Genomic DNA, 17,637 nt, shown 5'->3' on the forward strand with positions numbered 1-17,637 from the left:
GCCAGTCTTTATCAATTCAGGGTCCTACCCTTCGGTCTCACCACAACTGTCAGGGTGTTCACCAAGGTCATGGCAGTTTTAGCGGCCCACCTGAGACTTCAGGGCATTCAGGTCTTCCCATACCAGGACGACTGGCTCCTCACCGCCCCCCACCAGGCATCTACTCTTACTAGCCAGAGATTTTTTTCTCCGGATATCACCTCAGCTAGGGATTACCATAAATCTCAGGAAGTCTTCCCTTCAACCTGTTCAAGTGTTAGACTTCATAGGGGCGAGAACAGATTCTCGTCAGGCCAGGGGATTCTTAACCCCAGACAGACTACACAGCCTGGCACTTCATGTGGTAGTGCTTCTGCAGTCCTCTGCACCCCTTGCAGAATTAGTCCTGAGAGCCTTAGGGTCCATGGCAGCAGCTATCAACCTGATCCCTTGTGCTCGTCTGCATATGAGAATTCTACAGTGGACGTTGCAAGTTCAGTGGTCAATTCTTCATCAACCTCTAGATTTTCTGATCCCCAGAGTGTGCAGAAATTCTCTCACGTGGTGGCTCCAAATCTCAGAATTTGCGGGAGGGACATCCCTTTATTGCGCCCCAACCCCAAGCCATGGTGACCACGAACATCTCCCGCCTAGGGTGGGTGGGGCATTGTTCGGGCAGGACGGTTTAAGGCACATGGACTCAAAACGAGACCATTCTGTATATAAATGTTCTAGAGATGAGAGCGGTCCTTTTAGCGTTGCAGGCCCTTCATGCTTATCTTCCCCTGGGAACTATTGCGATCCAGTCAGACAATATGTCAGTGGTCTGGTATATCAACAAACAGGGGAACCAAGTCTTATCCCCTTTGTCAAGAAGCCATGAGAGTCTGGGAATGGGCGATCTCCACCAACCGCTTTCTGATAGCAGAGTACATTCCGGGTCGGTCCAACATCTTGAGGGACAAATTGAGCAGAACTATCCTTTCTCCCTACGAGTGGTCTCTGAACCCTTGTGTAGCAGAACAGATCTTCCTCAAGTGGGGTCAGCCTTGCTGCAATCTCTTCGCATTGCCTTCCAACGCGAAGTGCATCGAGTTTTTCTGCTCTAATCCCCCCGATGGGGGAAGCCCCCAGAGACACTTTTGTTCATGCTTGGCCACCCGGTCGTCTTTATGCGTATCCCCCGCTCCTGCTCATGATAAAGTTCTTACAGAAAGCTGGCCGGTTGGAGAGCAAATTGATCCTTAGAGCCCCATTCTGGCCTCATCAAGTCTGGTTCCCCTGCCTACGGTCTCATCTCATAGCTCCACCTTGGATCTTGGATCCCATTCCGGATCTGATTCATCATCCTTCAGGAATGCTTCCTCCAAATCTGGACAGCCTGAAGCTCACAGCTTGGCTGCTCCAGTTCCATTAGTTGCTAGGACTCCCGGTATCTCTTCTCCTGTTAAATATATCTTGGTTGTTGCACATAAATCCTCTACCAAGAAAATTTACTATAGCAAATGGAGACGCTTCTCCATTTGGCCTTCACAGAGAAATCTAGATCCTTTTACTGCTCTGATCCCAGTGGTATTAGACTTTTTGTCTCATATCTTCCAGCAAGGAGCCAGCTGTTCCACAGTGAAGGTCCAGCTGGTGGCTATTTCTCATTTCCATGTAGGGGACAATTTAGGCTCTCTCGCTGCTGCCAGAATTTGTAAGACCTTTTTGAAAGGCACTTTTCTTCTGAGACCTCCTATTAAGAATCCGTGCCCGCTGTGGGATCTGACTTAGGTTCTTCAGGCCTTAGTTGCACCTCCTTTCGAGCCCTCGTAATGACTTAAAATTTTTGTCATGGAAGACTGCTATTCTGGTAGCTATAACTTCAGCCAGGAGAGTGTCGGAGTTTCAAGCTCTTTGTATGAAACCCCCATATCTTGTATTTCATAAGGACAGGGTGTCTCTCAGGACTAATCCATCTTTTCTCCCTAAAGTTGCTTCTGAGACAAACATTAATCAATCTATTAATTTGCCTTTTTCCCTAATTTTCAGAACAAAGGGGAATACACACTTCATTTGCTGGATGTTCACAGGCAGTTATGTTTTTATTTGCACAGGACGGCGGTCTTTCGTAAATCTGATCAACTTTTTGTTTCCTTTGCTAAGCCCTTTTTAGGGAAACCAGTTTAAAAAGTGACTCTTGCTAGGTGGATTTCCCTTTGTATCCTACAAGCATACAGAGAGCTTGGTTTACCAGAACCAGTAGGAGTTTATGCTCATTCTACACGTTCTATGGCAACATCTGCAGCATTCTGGTCTTGAGTTTCCTGGATGACATTTGCTCAGTGGCTACCTGGGCATCCTCTCATACCTTTATTACTCATTATAAACTGGATTTGGTGTCTAGAGGAAGGGCTTCCTTTGGCTCTGCAGTACTCCGGAATATCCTTCCTTAAGGGCCTCCCAAGATTTCAGGTAGCTGTGGACTCTGTCCCACAGGTTGCTGATCAAATGAAGTTAACTACTTCAGAGGAAGAAGTTATGTACTCACCATAATGTTCCATCTGAGTAGGTAAATTTCATTTGTCAGCAACCATCCCTCCCTCCTTCCCCCTTACCTTGGTGTTTATTTTTGCTGAGCTCGATGTTCGGAGTTCACGAGCTGGAGGTTTGTCCTTGGTTCAGGGGTCTCAGGTTAGTTTGTTGGTGTCAAGTGTGGAGTGTCAAACTCTACCTGAGAATTGGAAGGAGGTTGCAGTGCAGTATGAGTAGGGGTGAGGAGCTTGGAGCTCGGATCTTTTGCTTGGTATGCTGCCAGCTCGGATCCGTATCGGATCCGAAACCCACAGGTTGCTGGCAAATGAAGTTTACCTACTCAGATGGAACGTTATGGGGAGTACATAGCTTCTTTTTTTTGAGATGGTCTGCGTAGGGCATCTGTTTGAGGCTGGTAATCCTCTTTGTGAGGTATTTCTGTGGCCTTTCTAGTTGTTGTAGATGTCTTGTGAGGTACATACTAAAAAGGACGTTGTATTCTATAATGGGTCTAATGAGTGATGAGTAGAGGAGAACAATGACTTATTTTTTTCCTGGATGAGAATCCTTTTGTGATCAGGTGTGCCACGTAGAAGGATTTCCTGACTACTGTGGCGATGTGATTATCAAAGGAGAGACTACTGTCCACCTGTGTCCCAAGGTTACTTATCACACTTTCGGTGTTAAGTAGACTACCACCTATGTGGTAGTTCATGGGTACAGAGTTTTTACCAAAAGGGATGACAATGCACTTTTTGGCATTGAGCTTGAGGCCATGACTTTGACACCAGGCATCTGTCTCAGTGAGGCCTTTTTGTAGGATGTCCGCATCGTTAGGGTTTTCAGTTATGCCTCCTAGTTTGCAGTCATCTGCGAACTTCATTAGCCAAATACCTTCTGTGTTAGCCTGTACTTCATAGAAGTAGATACCAAACAGGAGAGGACCCAGGACTGAATCATGTGGTACTCCACTTGTCACTGGTCTGAAGTCAAATTTGGAGTCTGCTACTTTCACAGTGTGGGTTCTGTCATTGAGCCAGTTGGCAATCCATCTTGTGACATAGGGATTTATACCTAGTTTAGTGAGTTTATCTATAATTCCAGAGTGGAGGATGGTGTCGAAAGCCTTATTGAGATCAAGATAGGCTGTGTGAACCACCTTACCCTCATCTACGGTTTTGGTGACCACTTCAAAGAAGTCTATTAGGTTTAGCAGACATGATCTGCCTTTCACAAACCCAAACTGGGTGGGGTCCAGAGTTTGGAAATTACCAATGTCATTGTTTATAAGTTCCATGATGATACTTTCCATGGCCTTGCAGACCAGGCTCGTCAGGCTTATGGGGCAGTAGTTCCCAGAGTCCTTGGTGGCTGTGGAGTGGGATAACTGTCACTGTGCGCCATTCAGTGGGCACAAAGCCTGAGGGGAGGCTATGATTGAACATGGTACTTAGGTTCTGTTAATTCTGTAGTTTGTGTAGAACACAGCTTGGGATGTTGTCAGGTCCCATGGATGCTGTGTTCTTGGCTTTGGAGAGTGTGGTTTTTTCCTGTTCTGTCGTAATTACAGGAACTTTGCATTCTTCCGGTATAGAGATGGGCCCTTTAGGGGGTCAGAGGGGGGTAAAGTTAGCACTGAACCTATCTGCCAAGATGTTGGCAATATGAGTTGGTTCTGTATATTTAGTTTCATTGTGCTGTAACTCAGAGCAGATCTGAGTGTTTCCATTGAGATTCTTGACATATCTATATAATGCCTGGAGGTGTGGATATCCGTAATAATCATGGACATGCCTCCGCCTTTAGTGTTTCAGTCCAGGTTAGGTGGCGAAAGTTGTGGTATAAATTATAGCCTGGTAATGCAGTGGTGCTCTCTGGAGCCTTGAACCAGGTCTCTGACACTGCACAGATGTCGATGTTCTCCATTTTAAGGAGTGCCTCGAGTGAGTGCATTTTGAGGTTTAGACTTCTAGCATTGAGTAGCATTATACTCAGATTTTGCTTGCTTGTACCTGTTACGGTGGTGAATTTGTCATTTGAACCTTGCCTAAAAAAGGCACTATAGGGGTGGCAAGAGCCTTAGCCAGTATCCAGAATCCTAAGGGTGACATGTGCAGGCCATCCTTGGCAAAGCATTGTAGTCTGTCGATCATGTAATCCCAGACAGACAGATACAGGATCCCCTTAGAATGACAGCTTAGCAAATTGTTGAAGTCAATCATTTTGTCCTTGTACTGTGGTATCATTCTGGGTGATGGCAGGATGCCACTCAGGGCTAGGGTCATACCTGCCTGGGCTACAAGATCGGAGAGCTCCTCCATGTCTTTTTTCATAGGCTCATAGGTAAGTACTAGGCTATCTGCCCGAGGGCATATGTAAGCCTAGCCAGAATGTGTTGGCTTTTGCCGATCCTTAGTTAGTTCCCTTTGCCTCTGTCCAGCAGAACCACTGTAGTGATCCCTGGGGTAAATTTTCTGTTACCCATCCATTCGTCATGGTTTCTCTTGAAGAGTGTTAGTGAGGGGCTCTGCCTAATGTAGACTGGAGTCCTGTTCCAAAGCATGGGGAGTCTCTGGGACAGGAATCTATCCCTCCAGCAAGTCCTTTTTATCGTTATGGTGAGGTTTAAATCCCTAGAGCGTGTGGCTCTCGTGGATTTTTTATTTTTTTTTTTAGGTGGATCATGTCCATCAATTCTGGGTTGGACATGGCCTTGTATGTTAGGCAGAGATCACCTTTGAGTAGGCGGTATGCAACTAAGTACAGCTGGAGTTTCTTCAGTCGGGCTACATAGGGCATCTGTTTGAGGCCAGTAATCCTCTTGGTGAGTTACTTCTGTGGTCTTTCCAGGTGTTGCAGGTGTATTGTAAGGTACATCCCAAATGGGTCGTTGTACTCTATGATGGGTCTGATGAGTGATGAGTAGAGGGGCATAATAACCTCTATTGTTCTAGATGCGAACCCTTTTGTTATTAGGTGGGCCACATAGAAGGATTTTCTAACCATCTTGGCTATATGATTATCAAAGGAGAGATTACTATCTACTTGGATCCCCAGATCCCTTATTTCATTTTCTGCATTTAGGGGACTACCACGTATGTGGTAGTTCGTGGGTACTTTGTTTTTTCCAAAGGGGTTGACTATGCACTTTTTGGCATTTAGCTTGAGGCCATGATTTTGACACCAGGTATCCGTCTCAGTGAGACCCTCCTGGAGGATGTCTTTATCAGCTGGAGAGTCAATTATGGCCCGCAGTTTGCAGTCGTCTGTGAAACTGGTCAGCCATAGTCCTCCTGTGCTTGCCTGTACCTCTGAGAAGTATGTACCGAACAGGAGGGGTCCCAGGACTGAGCCCTGGGGGACACCACTTGTAACCGGTTTAGAGTCAGACCTAGAGTCTGCAACTCTCACTGTGTGGGTTCTATCCGTGAGCCAGTTGGCAACCCATCTCATGACACAGGGGTTTATGTTCAAGCTGGTGAGCTTGTCTGTGATACCAGAATGGGGAATGGTGTTGAAAGCCTTTGCGAGGTCTAGGTAGGCTGTGTGGACCTCCTTTCCATTGTCTAAAGCCTTGGTAACTGTCTCAAAGAAGTCTACCAGGTATAGGAGGCGTGATCTGCCCTTAACAAAGCCAAACTGGGTAGATTCCAATGTTTGGAGGTTCCCTATGTTTCTGTTAATGATTCCCATGATGATGCGCTCCATAGCCTTGCAGACCAGGCTAGTCAGGCTTATAGGGCAATAGTTCCCAGTGTCTGTTGTGGCTCTACCTTTGTGGAGTGGGATAACTTGCTGTATGCCACTCTATGGGTACATAGCTTGTAGAGAGGCTGAGATTGAACAGCGTGTTTAGGTGAGGAGTTAGTTCATTTTGGAGTTCATGTAAGACACATCCTGGGACACCATCCGGTCCCATTGAAGCTGTGTTTTTGGCTTTGGATAGAGCTGTTTTAACCTGTGTGTCAGTGATTGCCAAGGCTCTACATTCTTCTGGTGAATCTGGGCATCTGTTTTCCAGGGAGGTACGTCTCAGGTCATTCACACCAACATGGACAATGACAGAGTCATATTTGTACTTTTGGAGTGACCTGAGTGGGTGCATTATGTAGCAGATCCTGGCATGCGACAGGCAGCTGACAGTACCTTTCTCCTTGTTTAGCCTGGTGAGTGGAACATCAGTGTGCCTGACTGTAGAGTCACCTATGACTAGAGTGTTGGGTACGTTGTTATGCCTTATGGGCTGTGGTTGAGTGGCACACTGAGTTTGTGGGCTGTGTCATTTGGGTTGTGTTGGGGGGTGGAGGTTGCTTGTGTTTCTGCTTTGGAGGTCCCTTTTGCTTGGGCAGATTTTTATTGATGGCTTCCTCAAATGTAGGTGTGTATTTTGTGTTTCTATGTGTGTGTTTTGGTAGTGTTGGTTTTGAGGGACTATGTGATGAGTATGGTGCGGGGCAAGTGCATACCTTCTCCTCTTGACTGTCTAGTCCAGGATTGGGTGAAGAGAGCTTTGCTTCCAGTTTGGCTATATAAGTGCATCTCTCACAGGTTGTAGTGTTGGGTGGTAGGAGGAGAGGGTTGTTTGTGTACTTGAGACAGTTGCTGTATTGCCGCAAGATGCCCAGATTCATCAGCTAGACAGGAGAAAACACCGGGAGCTGACCATTAGACATGCCTGGATAGGTGCTCATTTATTAAGTACTAAAAACTGTTTTCATCTAGACAAGTGAGGAAAGTTGAGTGCTGTAGTAATTTGTAGCTTATTTAGTGCTTAGAACGAGCTTTGAACAAGTGCTGAGCTCAAAGAAGCAGATTTGATTTTTAAAACTAAAAAAAAAAATGGCTAGTTCTAAGGGAAAATTTGAAGAGCACACTTTGTGGTGCCGAGAATAGTTTAACCCTAGCTAAGCGGCGATGCATAATGTTTTTTTTTGTTTTTTTTTTTTTTTTTTTTAGATAAGCTACCTAGTGCTTACCACTCCCACTGATAAGCTAGAAGGCTTCCCTCCAACACAGAAATGCTTGTGGGCTCTGAAACCTACAAAGAGTCCTGGATACAGTAAATCTGTATCTGGACTAGACTACTTACAGGAAAGGCTGGAAACAAGCTTAGAAAATTTGTTTTTTTAAAGTGGAAAGGGAGAATGGAGGAGCAGAAAATAATTCACGGTTAAGAAACTAAGTGGGTTGGCCTTCTCAAATGTTCTCCCTGTATTAGGTAGAATGAGGTAATGACACTAGACTGGGAGGAGTGTCCCAGATCAAATTTACAGTAGGGGTGGACAACTGCAAAGCCACCAAGTATAAGAACAGGATACCAATAGCGAGGGAGGGTGGGAAACAAAAATCAGAAGAAATAAACCCAAATAGATGCTTAACAAATGTAGACAATTTCCAGTTAATACCTCACACAGTGAAAGTAGCTAGAAAAGTATGCAGCAGAAAATAAAAGTGCTATTAATAACTCATAAAAATAAGCAAAAAACAGGATGCTTAATGTTATATATCACAGATCAGTTTGCTCAGTGCTCTTCCTCCGATTAGCTCAGTGTGAAATGGTAGAAACACTCACAAGTTAACTTCTTAAGTAACAGAAAGTTGAAACCTGAAACAACTTTAAAAAAAAGCTTGAAAGAACCAATGAGGTGCTTACTCCAAGCTGTAGTCCAGGTGACCCCATTTAGCCAATGACCATAAACACTTCCCTCTCACTGAAATGCAAGAATGGCTTTGGCTAAACTAAGATGGCCTGGAACATGTGGTCAGACACACAGCCTCTATAAACTAACAACTAGGCCCAAAACACAAGCCTGAATATGGACAATGCTACAACTACCCACACTACTTAGGTGGATAAAAACTGCAGAAATGTTTATCACAGCAGAAAAGCAGCAGTGAGCCTTTAAATTAAAGTTTTAAACAGATAAAGGAGCAAGGAGACTCTAGAGAATGCTTTTAACTGCAAACAAATAAGTTATATGATACACTTCTTGGCAGGAAATAAGAACAAACAAACCCAAGCAGATGCTTAACAAATGTAGAAAATGTCCAGCTAATACCTCACATATATGCATATGTATGTGCATATGATAGATTATGTGTTGTATGAGTGTCATAGTGAGTTGTGTTCTGTGGTGTACTGCTGACGGTCTTGATGTCTTGGTTGTCTGAGTGTGAAATGTTGGCCTCTAGAGATATTTTATAAGTACATTTCTTCCATGCTGCATTATAGTGTTTGAGTAATAAGTGATCATCAGACAGCATGAAACAATCCTTACCCTGTCTCAAAATACCCAGGATGGTTGCAGACATTGTGGAGGAAGTGATGGTCCCTACTTTTGACAGGAGTGATCTTGCGGGTGGGGGTAGTAATAACTGCTGAGGAGGTAGTTGGTTTAGTTCTAAGATGCAGGGGTGAAGGGTATCAGATGGTGGTGTACCAGCTTGGTTTGTCAGTTTATGTAGACAACTAAAAATTTATTTTTCTTGGGCTAAGTGTAGTTTACTGCAGCTCAGCGTGTTTTAATTGTAGTTAGTGCAATTTGGGTCTATATTATTTAATTGAAAGGCCACATTGTTGAAAGGCATTTCATCGGAAATGTTGTTCATCGAACAGCTCTGAACTGAGATCATGTTATGGTAGGGATTAGGAAATTTGCCCTTTCCCTACTGTAGTGCGATTTCAGTGTTGGTATATATAATTAGCGAGTGGTGTGGGGGTGTAGTTCCCCACATGCGGAGGTTTGGCAAACATTTCCGATGAAATGTTGTTCAACAATATGGCTGTTCGTTGAAATAATATAGACTCATCTGGTTTATAGCAATATTAAAATCAGAACACTTAGGCCTGTTTTGAATTAACAAGGCCTCTTACAGAAAAGAAAAATGTTCTCGAGCAAACAACCCACTGTACAGTAAGTCAAATGAAGGTCGTTTAGTGAGCATAGCTCAGTGCAGTTTTTTTCTTCCCTTTTTGATGAAAAACACTTTTTGGAGTGCCTGGAGGACACCAAAATCAATGCCTCTCTTTTCTTAGTGTTCAGAGACTTGATTCAAAGACCTTGGGTAAGCACAGATCAGCACAAGTTGTAGAAGAGCTGAGGAAGTACATAAATCAGAAAACAAAAAAATTCAAAACTGTAGATCCCTATCACTATATCCTGAAGCAAAAAACAATTCTCTCACCACTGTGGTTGTAAACTATTAAGTCTGTGTTCACAGATAGGTTAGACTTGCAACCAACTGTAAAACAATGGCAGGGAAAGCAATAAGTAATATATCGGTAGAAGAAAACAGCAGAGGAAACTGATGCTATTGTAACAGAGGCTCAGGAAACAGTAACAAATGTATCAAGCACAGGCAGGGAAATCAGCAGATGGTACAAACAGAAGGCACTTTTTAAGTGCAGATTTTGGCAGGTAATATTTGGCAGAATTAACAAAAACTCTGAATTTTCAGAGCTGCCCTAGGTAAAAAAAGATCCCCAAGTAAATCACATACTCCCACTTTTGGAAATGAAGCTACTAATCTATGGCACCAGACCAGGTAGAACAATACTCCCACTACTGGGAATCATACCAGTTAGAAATAACCAGTATATGTACTTCAAGCAAAAAAAAATGCAGCATTAGTTTGCATGAGCACAGATCCTACAGTAAATTATTATACTCTCACTTATTGCACCTTAAGCTACAAGTCTGTGGCACTACACCTCAACCTACAAGTCTGTGGTGCTACAGCAAACTGAAATTTCAAGTAATTACTTTGGTGCAGCGGTAGCGCTGTTGCCTCACAGCAAGAGGTTCTCCCGTTCGATTTTCGGTTGGAGTGTGAGGAGTGCTCTCTGTGTGGAGTCTGCATGTCCTCCCCGCGGTTGGGTGGGCGTTTAAAAGACATGCCTAAATAGGCGTGCCTTTGTTGAAGGTTGAACGTCGAGCTGGCACCTCAGCGTTTGTGAAAATCTACTGCCAATCATTAGTGGACCGGAGTTCCACTGTGGCAACCCCTAACCGGGAAAAGCCAAAAGACAACAACCTTTTTAGACTAAAAACAAAAATTAAATTAAAAAAAGTACAGAGGACCTGTATTAGAACACAATAAGTGCAACTGAAATATGCAAGTAAAGATGAATTAAATGTTTTTTCTACCCTTGTTTGATGTAAAGTGCTGTTTCAATACCTGGAGAATGCCAAAATTAATGCAGCACTTTTCTTACTGTTCACAGCTTACCACACTGTTTAGTCTCTTGATTCTAAGCTGTCACAACCTCCCACAAACTAAAGGCATGCTGGCATTTGAGGTGCTAATATATGTGCACTTTTCCACAGGCAGGGAGCTGAAGAAGTTGCCCTTTTGCTTTAAATTTAGTACACTTCCCTGCAGTTTTTATAGGTATCTCTAGAAGTCACCTGCAGTGCTTTGCCCCCAAACTCCATCCCGAATGTTTGGCTTTCTGCTGCTCATTTCTTTCCCCTCCGCCCACTCATGTAATCAAGCTTGGGGGGTGCTAATGAAGCAGATTTCCAGCCTTACTGACAGATATACTGTCCCATACTGTAAGACAGATGATAAATGATTCATGGCGTTGGGCTAGTTAAATAAAATATGCTGGTATTTGACGTGGATCTAAGAATGTTACTGTTCTGCAAATAAGAGCTTTCAAAATACATTTGAGTCAACATCCTACAACAGTTCTTTGCAACATATAATTAATCTCTTTTTGAAAGGCTGGTGTTGGGGGAAATATGATCATTTATGGTGGAGTGCAGAAGTCCTGCCATGGGAGTGTGTTTATGGCACCAAGTTTATCAGCATGTCATGTTATCATGTTAGCCATATCAGCGATGGTCACCTGCAGTTCAGAGCATGTTACAGGTGCTAAATAAAGATATAAAATTTTGCATATCTTACATACAGAGCTATGATCTATAGCTGATTTCCTTTTACTTAAATTTCTACTCCGAGTAAAAATGAAGAGTTTGAAAGTGGAACTTTTCCCATGTACCCTCCTTGCTTAAGAAAGTCAGCTTCATTGTCACTACAACTTGGAGAAGCTAGTATGTCTACACTTGAAACATCACTTCAGTCCATGTGCATTCGAAGAAGTGTATTTTGTCTATGTGATCTTCATTAAAGCATCTTAGTACCTATTAAATATAGTAACAATTCTAGAAATTTCCTTTTCTGCCATAAATGTAAAATTTCTTGCAAAAAAAAATATTTTAACTGCTCTATTTGAAGAACAATTTTGATTACAAAAATGCCTGTAATTAATCTTTTGAAGATTTCTTAAACAGATGCTCAGCAAAATTTTCATCAGCAAATACTGTATTTAAAGATAAAATCAGTAAAATTAGTTTATAAAATGTATACATGTAAATTCCAGTCAAGGTTTGTAATTTTAGAGAAGGCAGAAAGTGTTCAGTTTTGTTCAACTCTTAAGACAACCAAACCAAATAGCAATGCCTGCTTTGGTTTAGAAGTAACCTTTGGCAAATTTTGTAGGGGTTTTGTACAGAACATTTTACACGAGGTATGTTTAAGAAAGTATGGAACCATAAAATATAAGTTTGCTGAAAATGGTATGATGTATGTAAATTTATTTTATAGAAAGCTTAAGATCCAATTTCATTTATAAATAGAAATGCAAATATCATTTCTTTTCCACCAGACTTACTCTGCAGGAATCAATCCATTCTTAACTTACCGTCATTCATATTATTTATATTCAATTAACCACAAGACTGATAACTGCAGGAGTGAAACACTTTGCTACTTCTAGAGGTTGTGCAACACACTCCTAAGGAGTTCTGCTGAACTAAAATGTTGAACAGAATGGAGCAGAAACATGAGAGAACATGGAATCTGTTTATAGTACTATAGTTATGACTAGAAGGATCACAATAGAGGCAATTTGACAGGTCATGTCATCAATACCATTTCTACAATATTTCACTTTAACTCTCAGTTCAGTCTGTGTACACCTATCTTATTGTATAAACTAAATCCTGTTGCTTTTTCACCTTCTCAACCTTCAGTCAGTTTGACATTGTCTCTCGACAACTCTTCCTTCATTTCTGCCTGAACTCACTTTTCATGTAAGGAATGGGTTAGAGCCTGTCAATATCAGTTTCAAAATTTAGCTCTACATGTAAGCTGATTGAAAACACATTTCTGAATGCAGTTTTGTTTCACATTCACATTATAAAATTTACAGCTAAGAAATGTATTTTATGGGGGGTAGATACCTCCCCGAATTATAGGAAGCTGTACTCATGTTACTGTTATAGACAACGCTGAGGTTATTGCAACATTGGGTAATGAAACTCCCTTGCAGTAAAACTTTTGAAGGAATCAGCTTTTTCATTAAACTGATAGAACATGTTGATTAATACAGCTGTTGTCACCTGAGACAGGACATAGACCCATGCTCTTGGTAACTGGACACCAGATAGTGACCTGTGTGATAGAAGACCAGCTGGAAGAGAGACTGTGAAGTTTTTCTGTTTGTCCTAGAATGGAAAATAAGGAAATTTATTGATACTTGAAACCGTTACAGAATGCCAGGTGAGCTGTTAGTGGTAATCAACAACCAGCTACATCCTTGTGTACCGTTGGAGTAAGGGTAGCATGTATATTGTGATGGCCTTGTATGTACTGGATGGACAGTAGTGTAGGATATAAATGGTAAAAATGCCTTAGCTATTATATTCTCACCATCATGACTTGTGTCTATTTTAGAAATGTATAGAAATGTCAGATATTACCAGATGGTAGCCTAGTTAGTAGGTGTGGCAGGAGAACCACTTACCCAAGAATGCCTGAAATTCCTAAACATTTGGGAAAACATGGCTATTAAAATTATATGTGTCATGGAAAGATCCACAGAGGAAATGTAAATGCATGCCAAGTATTAATTCAATTTTATGATTTAACTGGGCAGTTGAACTGATGTACTGCAGTCCCTTTTCAGTCATAACCCAGTGCATCATCAAGTTTTGGTTCTGTTAGCATACATCAGGATTTTGTTTTGGCTGCTGTTAAAAGTGTAAATATCAGTGTTAAAGGAACACTCATTTGGTTTTATGTGCTTTGTACTACTATAAACTCTAAATATGGCAGTGTTTTACTGTACTAATCCCCGGGTAGTTTTGGGCAGAAATGGGCATGGCCTAAGTGATGGACATGCCAGATGGCCTTGATATCATATGCAAATGATGCATGATTGATATGCCATGCAGATTTGCTTCACCGTCCACATGAATATTTATTGAGCGGCAGTACAATTACCTATTGTATTTAGTGTTTTCGTTTTTGCATGAGGGCTGCCCCTCCCCCTTAATTATATATACCAACTCTGAGATACTACATTGAGGAAAAGGGTTACTCATTTATCAGGTCACTGTGAACCTGATTACAGGGGGGGTGATTACAGGAATTTTTTGGCGCAAAGAGAAACTAGATGGCAAATTAAATTACAGGCGGATCATTTTCCTGGGTTAAATGAAGCCATCAATATTAAATGTTTCTTAAAAGAGCGTGAAGCATATGATGTTAAGTTGTCTATCTCGTCTTCATTCTTGCTGGATGGGTTCGGAGCCGACCTCGGCTCCGACTCGGCCACTCTAAAAGCTCGAGAGTTGGTTCCACCGGCTCGAGGCTCCCCTTATATCCCATAATGCTAGGCGTGAGTTACCTCAGATCTCGTTTGCCGCTACAGCATCGAGGTGTTGGTTTTCTACCGGCTTGTTGGTAAGTGTATTTTTTGTGAAATTAGCATACTTAAAACCCTATAATTTTAAGTTTATATATATTTCCCTTAGTGTAGTGGATTTCTACCCCTGTTTTCGAAAAATCCCATTTTTTCCCACAAGAACTTTTAAAGTTCTCTCTCGGGCCTTCTGGCCTTTCCCCATCCTAGTGGTGTGTGTGTGTGTTACTCTTAATTAAACTTTAGTTAATTGTTTATTTTTGAGTTTTAGAAGTAAAATTAGTGTAATCAGTGTGTCTGTTTGAGAGTGTGTGATTACACTTTTTGTCTAGGATGTCTAAAGACACAAAGGTCTCAGGCTTCAAGAAGTGTGATGCGTGCTGTCAGAAAATGTCTCTGACAGACGGTCACACTTCTTGTGTCTACTGCCTGGGGCCTTTGCACCTGCAGGACTCCTGTGCTGTATGCCACGGCTTCAGCCCCAGGGTCCTGCAGGAAAGAAAAAATAAGTTGATCCTATGGGGTCTTCTTAAGCCTGAGGATTCCCTTTCTGCTTCTGGGAAGCCCTCTAAGGTTTCTAGGTCCTCGGCTCCAGCTACTGAGCCGAGACCTAAAGCTACAAAACCTATGTCTGCATCGGCTCGGCTGGAGCCGATGCCTACAGCTTCTGTGGTTCCTCGGCTCCGGCTGGAGCCGAGGTAGTAGAAATTCCCTTGTCGGCTCCGACTAGACCTTCGGAGCCGACATCTAGGAAGAGATCCAGGTCACCGTCCCTTGGCTCCGTTCATTCGGCTCCAGCATCTCCTCTGCTGTCTGAACGGAGCCATAAATCTCACTCCTCTAGGTCATCGAGGCTGTCAGATCATGACCTCCAGAGGGTAGTGAGTCGACTTCTTAAGTCCGAGGCACTGGCCCAAATGCTTCAGAGCCCGACTCATCAGTCGATGCCTGCCCCTGTCCATCAATATATTCCTCCTCCGACTCCATTGAGCTCGGAGCCGGGGCGTTTCGGAACCGAGACTGTGGCAGCGTCGGAGCCGATACAGGTGTCTTTGGCTCCGTCGTCGGCTCCGATTTCTTCTTTCGAGGATTCTCGGCGCCGGACTTCCCTCGTCGGCTCCGAGGGGATGAGTGGCATCGGACCCTTGTCCAACCCCGCTCTTCCTCTCGGAGCTTCGGCGCTGGTGAGTTCGGCTCCGACATCGGCCTCGGAGCCATCACTGTCGGTGCCGAGGGAGGTCCTCAGCATATCGGAGCGGGGACCTCTGGCTTTGCCTGACAGGGGTGCGTTCGAGGTCATGCGGAGTGTGTTAGAGCCTGGCTCTACTCCACAGTCGGCTCCGTCCCCCTCCCTCGGTGCCTCAGGTCAAGTCGACTCACTCCCTCATCCCGGACCGCAGAGAGCCAGCTCCTCAGGAACCCCTGTGGGATTTCATCCTCTTCGAGGCCTCTCCTGATTTGGCAGAAGAGCCCCCTCGGAAGAGGAAGTGTAAGAGGAAACACATTGACTCACCTGAGTCCATCACATCTGACACAGATTCAGATGATTCCGAGGGTTCCCCCCGTTCCCCTTCTGAAGATGTCTCCTTTGCAGACATTCTCGGAATCCTCAAACAGAGGGGAAATTGGCCAGCCCTCAGCCCTTCGGAGGATGAATCTGTGTACCTTGAGGCGTTCGGCTCTCGTCCTTCCACCTCCTGGGTGTCTCCCCTTTGACCCCTCATGCAGGTGGTAGCTAAAAAGGCATGGACGGCTCCTGATTCAGTGGACCCCACTCCCAGGAGACCCTCCAAATTCATAACGGCACCAGCAGACAAACAGTTCTTGACAAAAGGAGTTTCTGTGGATGCTATGGTGGTAGCTGCTGCCACTAAGAAGGAACTAGCTGATCCTTCAGTACCTGTCCATCCACCTAACAAGGAATCTAGGTCCATGGACAGGTGCGGAAGCGGATGTTCTCGTCAGCGACATTTACTATCGTTCGCTGAACTACCTGTGCCATTTCACTCGTCTTCAAAGGGACTTAATTAAAGAAGCGAGTGACATGTTGAAGGACCCTACAGCTGCGGGTTTTCAAGATAAGATGAACACGCAGCTGGCTACCCTTAACTCCATAGCCAACTCCTCCATGCGCCTCCTTTCTTATGCGGCTGATGGAGCGAGTAGGGCCGCAGGGACAGGTGTGGCCTTACGTAGGCATGCCTGGATGCGGCTATGCAATTTTGCGGACCCCTTCAAGGCGTCTTTCACTAACTCCCCGTTTGATGGATCATCTCTCTTTGGTCCTCAAGTGAAAGAAACCTTGACTAGGTGCGAGACTGATGGCAAGACTCTTTCTGCCGTCGGAGTCCGTTTTTCTACTCCTTCTAGGCCTTACCCCAAAGGCCAGAAAAGTGGGAAAATGTGGTTCCGTAAACAATCTCAAGGGACTTCGCCTGACGCACAAAGTCGTTTTCCCGCCAGAGGCAGAGGCGGGAATAACAATGGTAGACGTCGCCCTAGAGGCAGGGGGGCTCCGCAGAACCAGGGCAATCGGGAAGCCTTCTCTGATAAGCCCTTTCAGCATCCCTGAGGTGTTGCCTGACTGCCCACCTTCGGAGGCAGTCGGGGGAAGATTGTCACTGTACCCAGAAGCCTGGCTATCCCTGACTCAAGACAAATGGGTACAGTCCGTCATTTCCGAAGGCTATTCTATCCCCTTTCTTCGAATTCCAATCCAATCAAAAAAATCCCTTCCAGATGTTCCACCCGCTCAAAGGGATCTAGCGGTTTTGGAAATTTCAAAACTGCTTGCAAAAAGAGCAATTCAGCCAGTTCCAGCAGACCAGATAGGATCCGGAATCTACTCAAGGTTCTTTTTAGTTCCAAAGAAAACAGGGGACTGAAGACCAATTTTGGATCTCAGTATCTTGAACAGATCAGTCAGGAAAACAAGATTTCGGATGGTCACGCTGCAATCCATCCTTCCCCTATTGGGAAAAGGCAACTGGATGTGCTCTATAGACCTTCAGGATGCGTACTATCACATAAAAATGAACAGACGCTCCAGAAGATTCCTCCGCTTCAGGCTGGGAACCAGTCATTTTCAGTTCAGGGCCCTGCCCTTTGGTCTCACCACTGCCCCGGTGTTTACCAAATGCATGGCAGTGGTAGCTTCTCACCTGAGACGACAAGGATTCCAGGTGTTTCCATATTTGGACGACTGGCTCCTCACAGCTCCCACCAAGCATCTCCTTCTGATGGCCAGGGATTACACTTTTCGCATTTGTCAAAAGTTAGGCATTTCAATAAATTGCGAAAAGTCTGTTTTGTCGCCTTGTCGTGCTATTACTTTCATAGGCGCAAATCTAGACACAGTAGACATGTCTGCGAGACTAACACATCAGAGAATAACAGACATTCACAAACTAGTCTCACTCCTTTTCAACAAC

Source organism: Protopterus annectens, chromosome 15.part0 (genome assembly GCF_019279795.1).
Source record: "Protopterus annectens isolate FY-2018-M chromosome 15.part0, PAN1.0, whole genome shotgun sequence".
NCBI lineage: Eukaryota > Metazoa > Chordata > Ceratodontiformes > Protopteridae > Protopterus > Protopterus annectens.